This window comes from Manis javanica, chromosome 6, assembly GCF_040802235.1.
Source record: "Manis javanica isolate MJ-LG chromosome 6, MJ_LKY, whole genome shotgun sequence".
In the NCBI taxonomy this organism is placed as follows: domain Eukaryota; kingdom Metazoa; phylum Chordata; class Mammalia; order Pholidota; family Manidae; genus Manis; species Manis javanica.
In genome coordinates this window covers 21056436-21068350 of record NC_133161.1, presented here as the reverse complement: position 1 = coordinate 21068350, position 11915 = coordinate 21056436, and the positions used below count along the sequence as shown (strand labels likewise).

Here is an 11915-nt window from a genome sequence, read left to right as displayed (position 1 = left end):
CAGGTGAGCAGTCTGGAAGAGGCAGGAGAGTATGGCAGAAGGGACGTGGTCCAGGGGCAAGAAGAGTGAGGAAGGGCAGGCGATGGCACCTCACAGCTAGGGCCGGAGGGGGTTGGGCCTCTCTCAGGGCCAAGAGAGGCATGGCAAAGAGCTCGAAGGAGGAAGTGGACGTGGAGAATCTAGGAACTTGGCCCTCAGTCGCTCATGATGGGTGTGAGGAGGCCTGTGTTTTAGAACGAGCACAGTGCAGGGCCAGGGAGAACTCAGGAGAGGGGGGCGAACACCAGAGTAGGAAGAGGGGTGGACGAAGTGGCCCAGTGGAAACGCTGAATATGGCCAAGTGAGTGAAAGACATGGTGAGGCGATGCAAGGTCAAAGAGAAGCCCTGTTAAGGAACCACTGACTCCAAAATGGCAACTCTGAAAAAGCTGACTGCAAAACATTTAATTCGGATAGCAGATGGATACAGTACAGCGTGTTGGGTCAAAAAAAGCAGGCAATGGGAGCAGGAGGCAGGTCAAAGGAGCAGATATCAAAGAAAACACCAGTGAATCCTTTGTATGGCTGGCAGGTGGTAGGGAAGTAGGACAGGATATTGAGTATGATGCAGAGTGTGTCTCCAACCGTGAGAAAGAGGCAGAGAGCGGGGCAAGCAAGGATTGATACATGCTCGGCATAGATAGTAACAGAGTGGAGTCTCGGGCCGTCATTAGAAGGTGTTCCTTAGGATGCCACTTGGGTCAGGGGAGCTGATGGGAAAAGAAAGGGACAAAGGAGGTGAGAGAACCTCAGGAAAGTAGGAAGGACTCAGGGTCTATCAATGGCACTTGATATGGGTGAAAATGGGTAAGTCGGCCTGGAGAGCTCCTAAGCTGGGGCCATCAGCAGATCTCAGGGGGCAAGAGGAGGGGCTTGTGTAGTACTGGGGCCAGACAGCAGGAGTGGAGCAGGGCCGAGACACCGAGCCTCTGTTTGAAGGCCTGGAGACCTCAGCCAAAGCAGGAAGAGGGCCATGTTGGCTGAGGGTTAACAGGAAACACGGCAGCGACACACACTTAGGACAAGACTCTGCACAGAAACAAGGCCACGTTATCCTCAGGGACTTCATAATGGACTCATGTGGATGGGCCTTTGTGAGTCGCAAATATGCTTAGAATTGGTGGGGGAGGGAGTGGGAACCAAGGCAGAGGTGACATTTTGGAAGATCTGTGAATCTGTGCTGTGCCACTCCAGGAGGTTGGAAAGGTGGAGGTCTAGCACGAGGCAGGAAATCCATGCAGGGAAGTAGGGGAGGAGAGGGGACTCTCAAAACCATGGGGTATCACAGGTCTAGTCCAGCATGATGACCTGGATAACAAGGGCACAGAGGCAGAGAGCAAGAGGTGGGCTTGGGCAGGGGTGTCTTGTTTGGGAGGTATGATCCGATCGACAACAGGTGGGGCAGGGAGAAAGGGACGGGACGTGTGAGGTGGGTCTGCACATGGATGTGATGAGGGGAGCGTGGCCAGGAGGGGAAATGGGGGATCCAGACAATGTCAAGGAGACTCGGAGGTGAAGGGTGATGGGCAGGGTGCATCAGGGGGCTGATGCAGAAGAAATGGAGGCATTGGAGGCAAGGGAACGAAGAAGAGGAAATGAGGGCCTGGAGTACCCGTTGTATGGACAACAGCTTGATTAGAAGAGAGAAGAGGGAAAGAAGTGAGGTAGGGCAAGGCTAAGGGAAAGGGAGCCTAGAGAGAGGGCAGAGGGCAGAGACAGTGTGAGGACCAGATGCGGGCGACGGATGGGCCAGGAGTCAGTGTGGCATGGCGGGCCAATGGAAGAGTGCAGCTGACAGCGGGTCACAGGGAGGAGCACTCCCCAGTGCAGAAGAGATGCCCCCAGGGGACGGGCACTAGAGGGCTCTGAGATGAGACGCATGGGTCTGAGAGAAGAGGCGGGCAGGAATGGGCAGAATGGGTGCCACGAGGAAAGGTCAGGAGAATGAATGTCAAAAGGAACCTTGAGGTAGCGTGATGGGAGGGTCACAGAAGAGGACAACGAGTAGAGCATGGTGGGTGGGAGACAGGTTGCACACCAGCTGGGGAGGAAAGAGAAAGGGAGGAAGCAGGTAGGAATCCAGGCAGATCTCAGCGGTGCCAACTGGAAGGCAGTCCAGAGCCTGGGACCAGCCAGGGAAACAGAGGAAGGGAGGGAGGAGAGGAAAAGGGGTAGCTAGCGATGGGCAGGGGACACTGGCTGCCTCTGTGGCCTTGAATGTTATGGCAAGGGTAGAACTTCTTGGACTGGCTCTTTACTACAGGTCCTACTGAACGATACTGGAGGTGGGGAGGGAGTTTGAACTGGGTTTCACTAGGCTGGACAAGACGGCAGTGCTGGGATCTGTGAGGGTGGGGAGGACACGAGCAAAGCTCAGGCACTGAGAAAACCTTCTTTACCTGGGCTTGTAGAGAGAATGACATCTCCTGAGTTGGAGGTGAAGACTATAGGTTAGGAGAGGATGGGGAAGAGCAGTGGATCTACCTAGAGAAGACAGAGTAGCTGAAGGAAAGGTGGGAGGGAAAGATCTGGTTAGCAGGTAACACAGAGGGACATCAGGTCCTTAGAGCATGGCTGGGCAGTGGGACCGTGTCATGGACCTGATGGGGATGGGTAACATAGAAAAAAGGACAATGACAGGTGAGAGGAACTAGATTAGGACCAAAGATACCATCACAATGCCTGAGCATCCCTAAGGAATGGGGAAGGAGAACTGGGAGAAGGGGCATGAGAAGAACAAGGCTGCAGTGCAGACCGGGTGTTGGGCATGGTGGCTATCAAGGAGTGATGACCAAAGGGAATGCAGGGGTCCCAAGAGGAGAGGGCCAGGCCAGTATCAGAGTGGGGGCAGTGCTGGGAACTGGCAGGTGAATGGTCAGTGGCCACAGCTGGAGCCTAGAGGCGCGCAGGGAGGGTGCAGCCCAGGGAGGCAGGCTGGCTTCCACACAGTGATTCTTCCTGGGGGTGGGGGTTGTTTCCACCTGAGGGCAGGCTGCGGGCGGACCCCAAGGCAGGCCTATCAGACCATCTGAGGGGTAGCAAGTGCCCTACTCACAGCAAAAACAAAACCAAAAAAACCCCCAAAAAAAGCAAACACAAAAACATGCCTGAAAGATGAGGTGTATCTGCCTCGGGGGTCATGCATCCTTGGGTGAGAATCACCAGGTGGACGGGGCAGAGGAGAGGAGAGCTGGGCGGCTGAGTCGGGGCAGGTGGAGGCATCAGAGTCAGGACTGTCAGACGTGGGGCAGAAGGACCCAGGACCAGGCAGACAGCGAGCACGTGGATGTAGCCCACAGGGCAGCTGGGGTGATGGGGGTTGGGGGGCATACACATTGTGGGTAGGGAGGGCAGCGCCAGCGTGGTGGCCCCAGGGCAGAGGATGCTTGAGGAGTAAGGCTGAGAGATGGGGGTGTGACTGAAGGAAAGAAGTGGGTTTGTGCAGATGTGAGCAGAGGGCACTGGACGGATGTCCTCACAGAGGAAGGGGCCAATGGGATGAGAGATTCTTGAAGGAGAGCATCTGGAGAGAGAAGCCAGCTAAGGAGGGTGTAGAAGGTGAGAAGGAGGGGTGAGTGGTAGGACCTGAGGTTTTGTGCATGTGGAGCCTGAGGGTGTGTTTTGTCAGACTTGGGGTGGACTGGCCCGAGGACAGCATGGAGGGCAGAGTGCAGAAGTGCTGTGGTGTCAGGAGAAAGGGAACTCCGCATAGGAACCTTGCTGAGGCTCGGAAGGGGTCCAGATGGGACATGAAGGTTTACAGGGAGGGACGTTAGGGTAAGCTCTGAGGAAACACAGTGACGTGAGCATGGGTTGGTGGTTGGAGGATGGAGGGTGTGGATTCAGACAGTACAGTATGTCTGAAACAGAGAGGACTGAATTGGGTTGAGCAGAAGGTGGGGGATCGAGAAGGGAGCACACAACAGAGCAGACTACTGAATCCGGCAGGACGATTCACTGGCGGTAGCTGCAAGAATGTAGCATGGTTCAGGTAGAACAGTTCTTTGCTGTGTATGCAGGAGAGAAGCCAAGCAGGAGAGGCCTTGAAACCTGGCCTGGGCAGTGGGAAATCAGATGAGTAATTCAAACCACTTGGAGAGTTTGGTAGAGGAGAGGCGACCAGTTGTAGGTGCTGGTGCAGCTACGGCAGTAGAGGCTTGTTGAGAGCATTGGCGAATGCACTGAGCTACGAGGCGATGGCAAAGACCTGAAGGAGGGAATGGCTGTGGAGAAACCAGGAACTTTGCCCCAAAAGTGGGCAAAGGGCCTGAGGAAGCACGAGTAGGAGCACAGTGTCAGTAAGGTGAGTGAGGAAATCAAGAGAACTATAGGATAAGATATAGAGGTAGTGGTCCATTTAAAATGTTGGAGACAACCTGGTCAGTTCAGGTCATGGTGAGAAAATGCAAGTTCAGACAGAAGCTTAGGGAAGCAACTGCCATCTCTAAAATGATACATCTGAAAAGGTAGTGTGCTTAGGGTGAATTGGGACAGCAGATGGAATTGGTACAGCACTTCAGGGACAAGGAAGCTGACAACAGTTGAGAAAGGGGGCAGGACTTAAAAAGAGCAGATGTCAGACTACGGAATCTGTTACATGATGGGTAGGTGGTAGGGTAAGTAGGACGGGATGTTGAAGATGAAGCACAGGATGCTGAAGATGAAGGAGGAGGATAGGTTGAGCCAGGCAAACTACAACCAGCTTGGAAACAGAGAGAGAGGAGTCTCAGACAGGCATGGAAGGCAGTCGTTGGGATGCAAGCTGAGTCAGGAGACTTGATGGGAAAAGAAAGGGATAGGTGGTGTGGAAGCAGGGAGAAAAACCTCATGAATGTATGAGGGACTCAAGATCTGTGAAGGAGCACTGTGGAAAAAGAGAGATCAGCTAGAAGAGCTCCTAAATTGGGGACATAAGCAGATCTTAGGTGGCAAAGGGAGTTGTTTGTGTGGTATGGAGGCCGTATGACAGGAGCAGAGCCAAGCAGAGCTGAGCCACCATAACCTGGGTGACCTGCAGCGCTTGGGAACAGGTGGGCAAAGGAGCCAAGGTGTCTGTGGTGAAGGGGGAGGCGGGGCAGTGATGCAGATCAAGGTGACCCTGCACCAAAACCGCAGCAGTAACCTCAGGGATGCAGGATGTGTGGGTAGCAAATATACTTAGAAGTTGCAGGGGAACTTGGGAAATAAGGCTGAGGTGATATTGTGCAACCATCACCAAATTCAAGCTGCTTCTACTCCACGGGCTAAGGGGAACACATTTAGCATGTGGCACTGAGATTGCACAGGGAAGTAGGGAAGATGCAGGACCTTCAACACCAGTGGGTGTCACAGGTCTTGTCCAAGATGACGATGTGGGTTGCAAAGTGGCAGAGGAGGAGTGGGCAAGGTGAAGAAGGGCAGGGGATGGAGCCTTGATTCAGTGAACAACAGAGCACAAGGCAGGGTGGGGTGGAAAGTGAGAGGAGGGTCTCAGTGTTTGTAGGTGGTGTTGTGAGAGGAGTGTGGCCAAGAGGGCGAATGGAGCATCTGGACCAGGTCAGCGGGAAGTGGGAGGTCAAGGGTGATATGCAGGGGTGCATCCGGAGGAGGAAAAGCACTGGAGTCGATGGAAGAAAGAAGGGGAGGAAGTGCAGGCCTGGTGTAAAGACCAATGGGCAGTGGCTCAGTTAATAAAATGGAAGGAGGAGGAGGAATGAAAAGGGAGTTCAGAGGGAAGGCGGTGGTCAGAGTCACTGTATGGACCTGATGAGAGGCAGCAGATGGTTTTGGAAAGAAGGTGGTGGGCAAGAGGGCTGAGTGAGTGTCAACGGTGTGAGCAGGCCCTAGGAGCACACACCCCTGCGGAGATGGGCTGACCCCATGCAACAGGCATCAGGGAGCTCTGGGATGGCAGGCATGGGCGCTTTCCCTTTCCCTGGGCCAAGGAGGGCAAAGGGAATAAATTTGTCACATGAGGAAAGGTAAGAAGGAATGTCGAAAGGGGCCTTGAAACAGCACGATGAGAATGTCTGCCCCAGAGACAGACAGGTGAAGGGAGGCACTCAGGGAGGGAGAGAGTGGAGCACGGCGGAAGAGAGAGACACTGGACGAAAACGGGGGAGGCAAGGGAGGAGGGAGGTGGCAGGTAGGAATCCAGGCAGATCACCAAGCTGCCAGTCTGGAGGAAGCTCAGAGTGTTGGGCCGGCCAGTGGGAACATGAGCAGCAGCATGAGCAAAGAGGGAAAGGGCGCTAGCAGCTGCTCCCATGGCCGTAAGTGACATGGCAAGAGTAGAACTTTTGGCCAGGTTCCCCACCACGGATCCAGAGGGGATGAGACAGGAAGCAGGGTCAGGTTGGGATGGATTTGGGTCAGGATGGGGTTGGATGGGAGGGCACGGTTGGCATCAGTGGGCAAGGGGGCATGTGTCAAGCTCCAGGTATTGAGAAACCATCTTTACCCGAGCCTGTGAGCTGACTGTACATCCAGGGTTAGAGGTGATGACAGCAGGTTGATGGGAGGGTCCAGGGGATCCACCGAGCAAGGACAAAAAGAATAGCTGTAGGAAAGGTGGGAGGGAAAGGTCTAGTGGCAGGACACAGAGAGGGGCATGAGGTTGGCAGGGAGCACAAGGGGGCCAGGGGAAAGGCTCTGCAGGGGAGGTGTCACCTCTGAAACGAGGAGTGGTGACCTAGGGAAAGGGACAGTGGCACGTGCTGGGCCAGAACAGATACGAGAACAGATAATGTCACAATGCCTGTGTGTCTAAAGGGTGAGTACTAGACAAGAGTCCAGGCTAGTGGGCAGAGGGCTGAAAAGATGCTGTAATTCAGACTGATCTTGGGCAAGTTGGATGTCATTGAGTAAATACGGAAGAGAACACACGGGTTCCAAGAAGACAGTACTAGGCCAGTCAGAGAGTGGGGCAGTGCTGGGAACCGGGGAGTGGAGGGTCAGTGGCAGCAGCTGGAGCCTAGAGGCGCGCAGAGAGGGTGCAGCCCAGGGAGGCAGGCTGGCTTCCACAACAGTGATTCTTCCCCCAGGTGCGGGTGGTTTCCACCTGAGGGTGAGCTGTGGGCATGGGCCCCAAGGCAGGCCTATCACTCCATCTGAGGGGGAGCAGTGCCCTGCTCACAGCAAAACAAAACAAAACAAAAACCCACAAAAAGCAAACACAAAGACATGCCTGAAAGATGAGGTGTATCTGCCTCGGGGGTCATGCATCCTTGGGTGAGAATCACCGGGTGGACAGGGCAGAGAGGAGAGCTGGGCAGCTGAGTCGGGGTAGGTGGAGGCATTAGAGTCAGGACTGTCAGACATGGGGGAGAAGGACCCAGGACCAGGCAGACAGCGAGCACGTGGATCTGGCCCACAGGGCAGCTGGGGTGACGGGGGCAGGGGGATTCATATTGAGTGTAGGGAGGGCAGCGCCAGCATGGTGGCCCCGGGGCAGAGGAAGCTTGAGGAGTAAGGCCAAGAGATGGGGGTGGTGACTGAAGGAGGTGGGTTTGTGCAGATGTGAGCAGAGGGCACTGGACGGCTGTCCTCACAGAGGAAGGGGCCGACGGGACGGGAGACACGTGAAGGAGAGCATCTGGAGAGAGAAGCCAGCTGGGAAGGAAGGAGGAGATGAGGAGGAGGCATGGATGGGGTACCCAGGGCTCTGTGCGGGTGGAGACGAGCATAGTGCTGTCGGGCAAGGGGCTGGTGGGCACGGGGGCAGCACAGAGGGCACCACGCAGAGGCGCTGTGGTGAAAGGAATAGGGTGGACTCAGAGGAAGAGGCTCCCTGAGACCGTGTCAGAAGAGTGTACCCCGAAAGGGGGCTGGATGGGAACGGGAGGGGTCACGGGCAGGATGTTTGGTGGGAGGCAGGCTGGGCAGGGGGAAAGCACAGCCTGGGTGCACAGGGAGGTGAGCGTGGGTTGGTGGGTGGGGTGTGTGGATTCAGTACAGTATGTGTGAAGTTGAGGTGACTGAACTGGGCTGAGCAGAGTGGGGGATCAGGAAGGGAGCACACAGCAGAGACCACTGAATCCAGCCAGGCGATTCACAGGCGATGCTGGGAGAATGTCCCACGGCTCAGGACAGTTCCTTTGCTGTGTGTGTGGAGGGAAGCCGGGCCTGGGAGGAAGAAGCAGGTGAGCAGTCTGGAAGAGGCAGGAGAGTATGGCAGAGAGGACGTGGTCCAGGGGCAAGAAGAGTGAGGAAGGGCAGGCGATGGCACCTCACAGCTAGGGCAGGAGTGTGCTGTGGAGAGGATCAGGGGACACGCTGCAGCAAGAGGGGTGCCAAAGAGCCCAGAGGAGGGAGTGGACATGGAGAACCCAAGGTTTTTGCTTGTCAAAGTGGGAGAAGGGTATGATGAAGCCCGTGCCGGGGAAGAGCACAGTATAGGCAAGACACGTGAGGGCACTCAGTGGAGGTTGGAGGAGGCCAGAGGATGACGAGGGGGTGGAGGCAGTGGCCCACTGACAACCCTGGAGACAGCCATGTCACGGGACAGCCTGGTGGCATAAAGAGAGCTCAAGGGAAGCCCAGGACCCAAGCCTTCTCCAAAATGGCAATATAAGAAAAGGTGGAGAGCAGGTGGGGACTGTGAAGCTGTCAACAGAGGAGTATGAAGGCGGCTCAGGAAGGGAGATGTCAAGGAAAAGGCTACTGAACCCACAGCATTACTGGCAGGTGGTTATGGGAATTAGGATAGAAGTTCAAGATTAAGTATAGAGTCTTGCCAAGAAAAATGGCGAAAAGGCAGAGGATGGGCCATGAAGAGTTCAGTCAGCACCTAGGATGTAGAGAGACAGTGGAGTGGACTGCAGCCATGAGGTGGCAGGGGGAAGAACGCAGGTGTGTCGGGGCGGTCTGTGGGGAGGGAGACGGACAGATGGCAGGGAAGAGGGGCAATGAGTAAGTGAAGGGCTCTGGGATGGTGAGGCGGGTGCAGTGGAAAAAGGGAGGCAGCACCAAGAGCTCCCAACCTGGGTGGCACTGGCAGATCTCAGGGCAAGAGAGACAGCATGTATGGTATTGCGGCCAGATGGTAGGAGCGGAGCAGAGCACAGCCTAGACACCATAGGCGGGCATATGAAGACGCGGGGCCTCAGACATGTGGGGAAAGGGGACGCAGTGACTGGGGTGGGACCTGGAAACAGGGCAGCATTGCACATTAAGATGGGCCTGCACAGAACCACTGGCAGGTAACCTCAGGGACTTCAGGACGGACTTGCGGATGGAGCCCAGTTAGTGGGTAGCAGATATGCTTAGAGATGGTGGAGGAGCAGGCAGAAACCAAGGCAGAGGGGACGTTCCACAATGATCACTGAATCTGTGCCTCCGCTCTCGCAGGGGGGTGGAAAGTGGGAAGGTCTAGCATGCGGCAGGGAAGTAGGGAAGTAGGATAGGAGGGGAAACAGCCAGCGAGGTGTCATAGGTCTAGTCCAGGAAGATAATGTAGGCAGCAGCAAAGGGACACAGAGAGAGAAAGACAAGGAGGGTTGGGACTGTGGGAGTTCAGAGACTCCTACTTTGGAGGCCTGATCTGGTAGACCACAGAGGAGGTAAGGTTTACTGGGATGGAGAGCAAGATGATGGTCTAAAAATCTGCATATGGGTGTTGTGCGAAGAGCGTGGCAAAGAGGGGATCTGGATGGTGTCATTGGGGTTGGGAGGGCAAGAGTGATGGGTAGAGGTGCATCTTGGAGCCCAATAGAAAAGAAATGGAAGCAGTTGAGGTGAAGGAAGATCAGGAAGAAATGGCAGGACTGGCTGTAAAGTCCTGTGGGCAAGGATTTGGCTGAAAGGGAAGAGGGAAAAGGAAGGAAGGTGAGATGGGACAAAGTTAGGGAAAAGGAAGCCTTAAAGGGAAGGCAGTAGTTAGAGGCAGCAGGACCAGACAAGTGATAGCAGATGGTCCAGGAGAGAAAGTGGCCTGTGGAGGGACGGGAAGCGCAAGCTGGAAGAGCAGGTCACAGGAGGGAGCACATCCCTATGTAAAAGGGATGACCTGGTGCAATTAAATGAGTAGCATCAGGAGAGTTGGAGGTGAGATGCAGGGGTCCTAGAGAAGAGGCAGGGTGCTTTCCCTGGGTTAAAGGCAAAGGGAAGCTTCTCATCCCATGAGTGTCACCTCCCAGAGACAGACCAGGTGAAGGGAGGCACCCAGGGAGGATGGAGAGTGGAGCGAGGTGGTAAGGGAGACAGGCTGGAAACCCACAGGGTGAGCAAGGAGAGGGAGACAGCAGAATAGGTACCCTGGCAGATCTCAGAGGTGCCTTGCAGAAGGCAGTTCAGAGCACCCAGGCCAGCTAGGCTAAGCAAAGTCATGGAGGAGGAATGGCAAAGGGGTGGCTTGCTGTTGGGGAGCCAGGGGCAGCTCCTTCGGCCCTGGATGTTGTGTCAAGTGTGGGACTTTTTGGCCAGGCTCTTTGGTACGGATCCGGCGGGGATGGGGTGGGAGGCAGGGTCTACAGAGGAGGTGGTACAGGGTGGGGTGTGGGGTAGGGGACAAGGTTTGGGTTGGGTTTGATGGGCTTGGCTGGGAGGGCAGGGTTGGGATCAATAGGTTTTGGGGTGGGGGAGCATGTGCCGTGTTCTGGGCAATGAGAAAACCATCTTCTTTAACTGGGCTTGCAGACTGACTACAAGTGCAGCATGGAGGTGATGACAGGTTGATGAGGGGGTGGGGAAGGCCAGTGGATGCACGCAGCAAGGACAGAGAGAGTAGCTACAGAAAGGTGGAAGGGAAAGATCTGGTTTGCAGGGACATGAGGACCACAGGGGCAGGCTCTGCAGGAGGTGGTGTCATGGATCTGAAATGAGGGTAATGGAGGGAAAGGGACAAGTGACAGTACCAGGAGAGATAAGACTTGGACCAAAGATTTCTGTCACTGTGCCTGTGTGTCATAAAGGGTATGGGGTAGGGGGGGTATCAAGGTAGAATGGGGAGTGAAGAGTGCTGTAACTCAGACCGGGTGTGGGGCATGGCGGTGTGCAGGAGTACAGAGAGAAGGGAGCGTGGGGGGTTCCACGGGGCAGGTGCTGGGCCAATGAGAGAGTGCAGAGTCAATGGCAACAGCTGGAGCCTAGAGGCGCGCAGGGAGGGTGCAGCCCAGGGAGGCAGGCTGGCTTCCACACAGTGATTCTTCCCAGGGATGGGGGTGATTTCCACCCGAGGGTGGGCTGTGGGCATGGACCCCAAGGCAGGCCTATCAGACCATCTGAGGAGGAGCAGTGCTCTGCTTACAGCAAAACAAAATCTAAAAAATCCACAAAAAGCAAATGCAAAAACATGCCCAAAAGATGAGGTGTAGGCCGCCTCAGGGGACATGCATCCTCGGGTGAGAATCACCGGGTGGACAGGGCAGAGAGGAGAGCTGGGCAGCAGAGTCGGGGTAGGTGGAGGCATCATAGTCAGGACTGTCAGACGTGGGGGAGAAGGACCCAGGACCAGGCAGACAGCGAGCACGTGGATCTGGCCCACAGGGCAGCTGGGGTGACAGGGGCAGGGGGATTCACATCAGGTGTAGGGAGGGCAGCGCCAGCATGGTGGCCCCGGGGCAGAGGAAGCTTGAGGAGTAAGGCCAAGAGATGGGGGTGGTGACTGAAGGAGGTGGGTTTGTGCAGATGTGAGCAGAGGGCACTGGACAGCTGTCCTCACAGAGGAAGGGGCCGACGGGACGGGAGACACGTGAAGGAGAGCATCTGGAGAGAGAAGCCAGCTGGGAAGGAAGGAGGAGACGAGGAGGAGGCATGGATGGGGTACCCAGGGCTCTGTGCGGGTGGAGACGAGCATAGTGCTGTCGGGCAAGGGGCTAGTGGGCACGGGGGCAGCACGGAGGGCAGCACGCAGAGGCGCTGTGGTGAAAGGAATAGGGTGGACTCAGAGGAAGAGGCTC

At 55.8% G+C, this 11915-nt stretch overlaps 1 protein-coding gene across 1 annotated transcript in view; it reads right to left on the bottom strand.

Annotated features, from left to right (window-relative positions):
* Nucleotides 1-11915, bottom strand: part of COPG2 (COPI coat complex subunit gamma 2) — a 125006-nt gene that overhangs the window by 27227 nt on the left and 85864 nt on the right. The window lies entirely within an intron of this gene.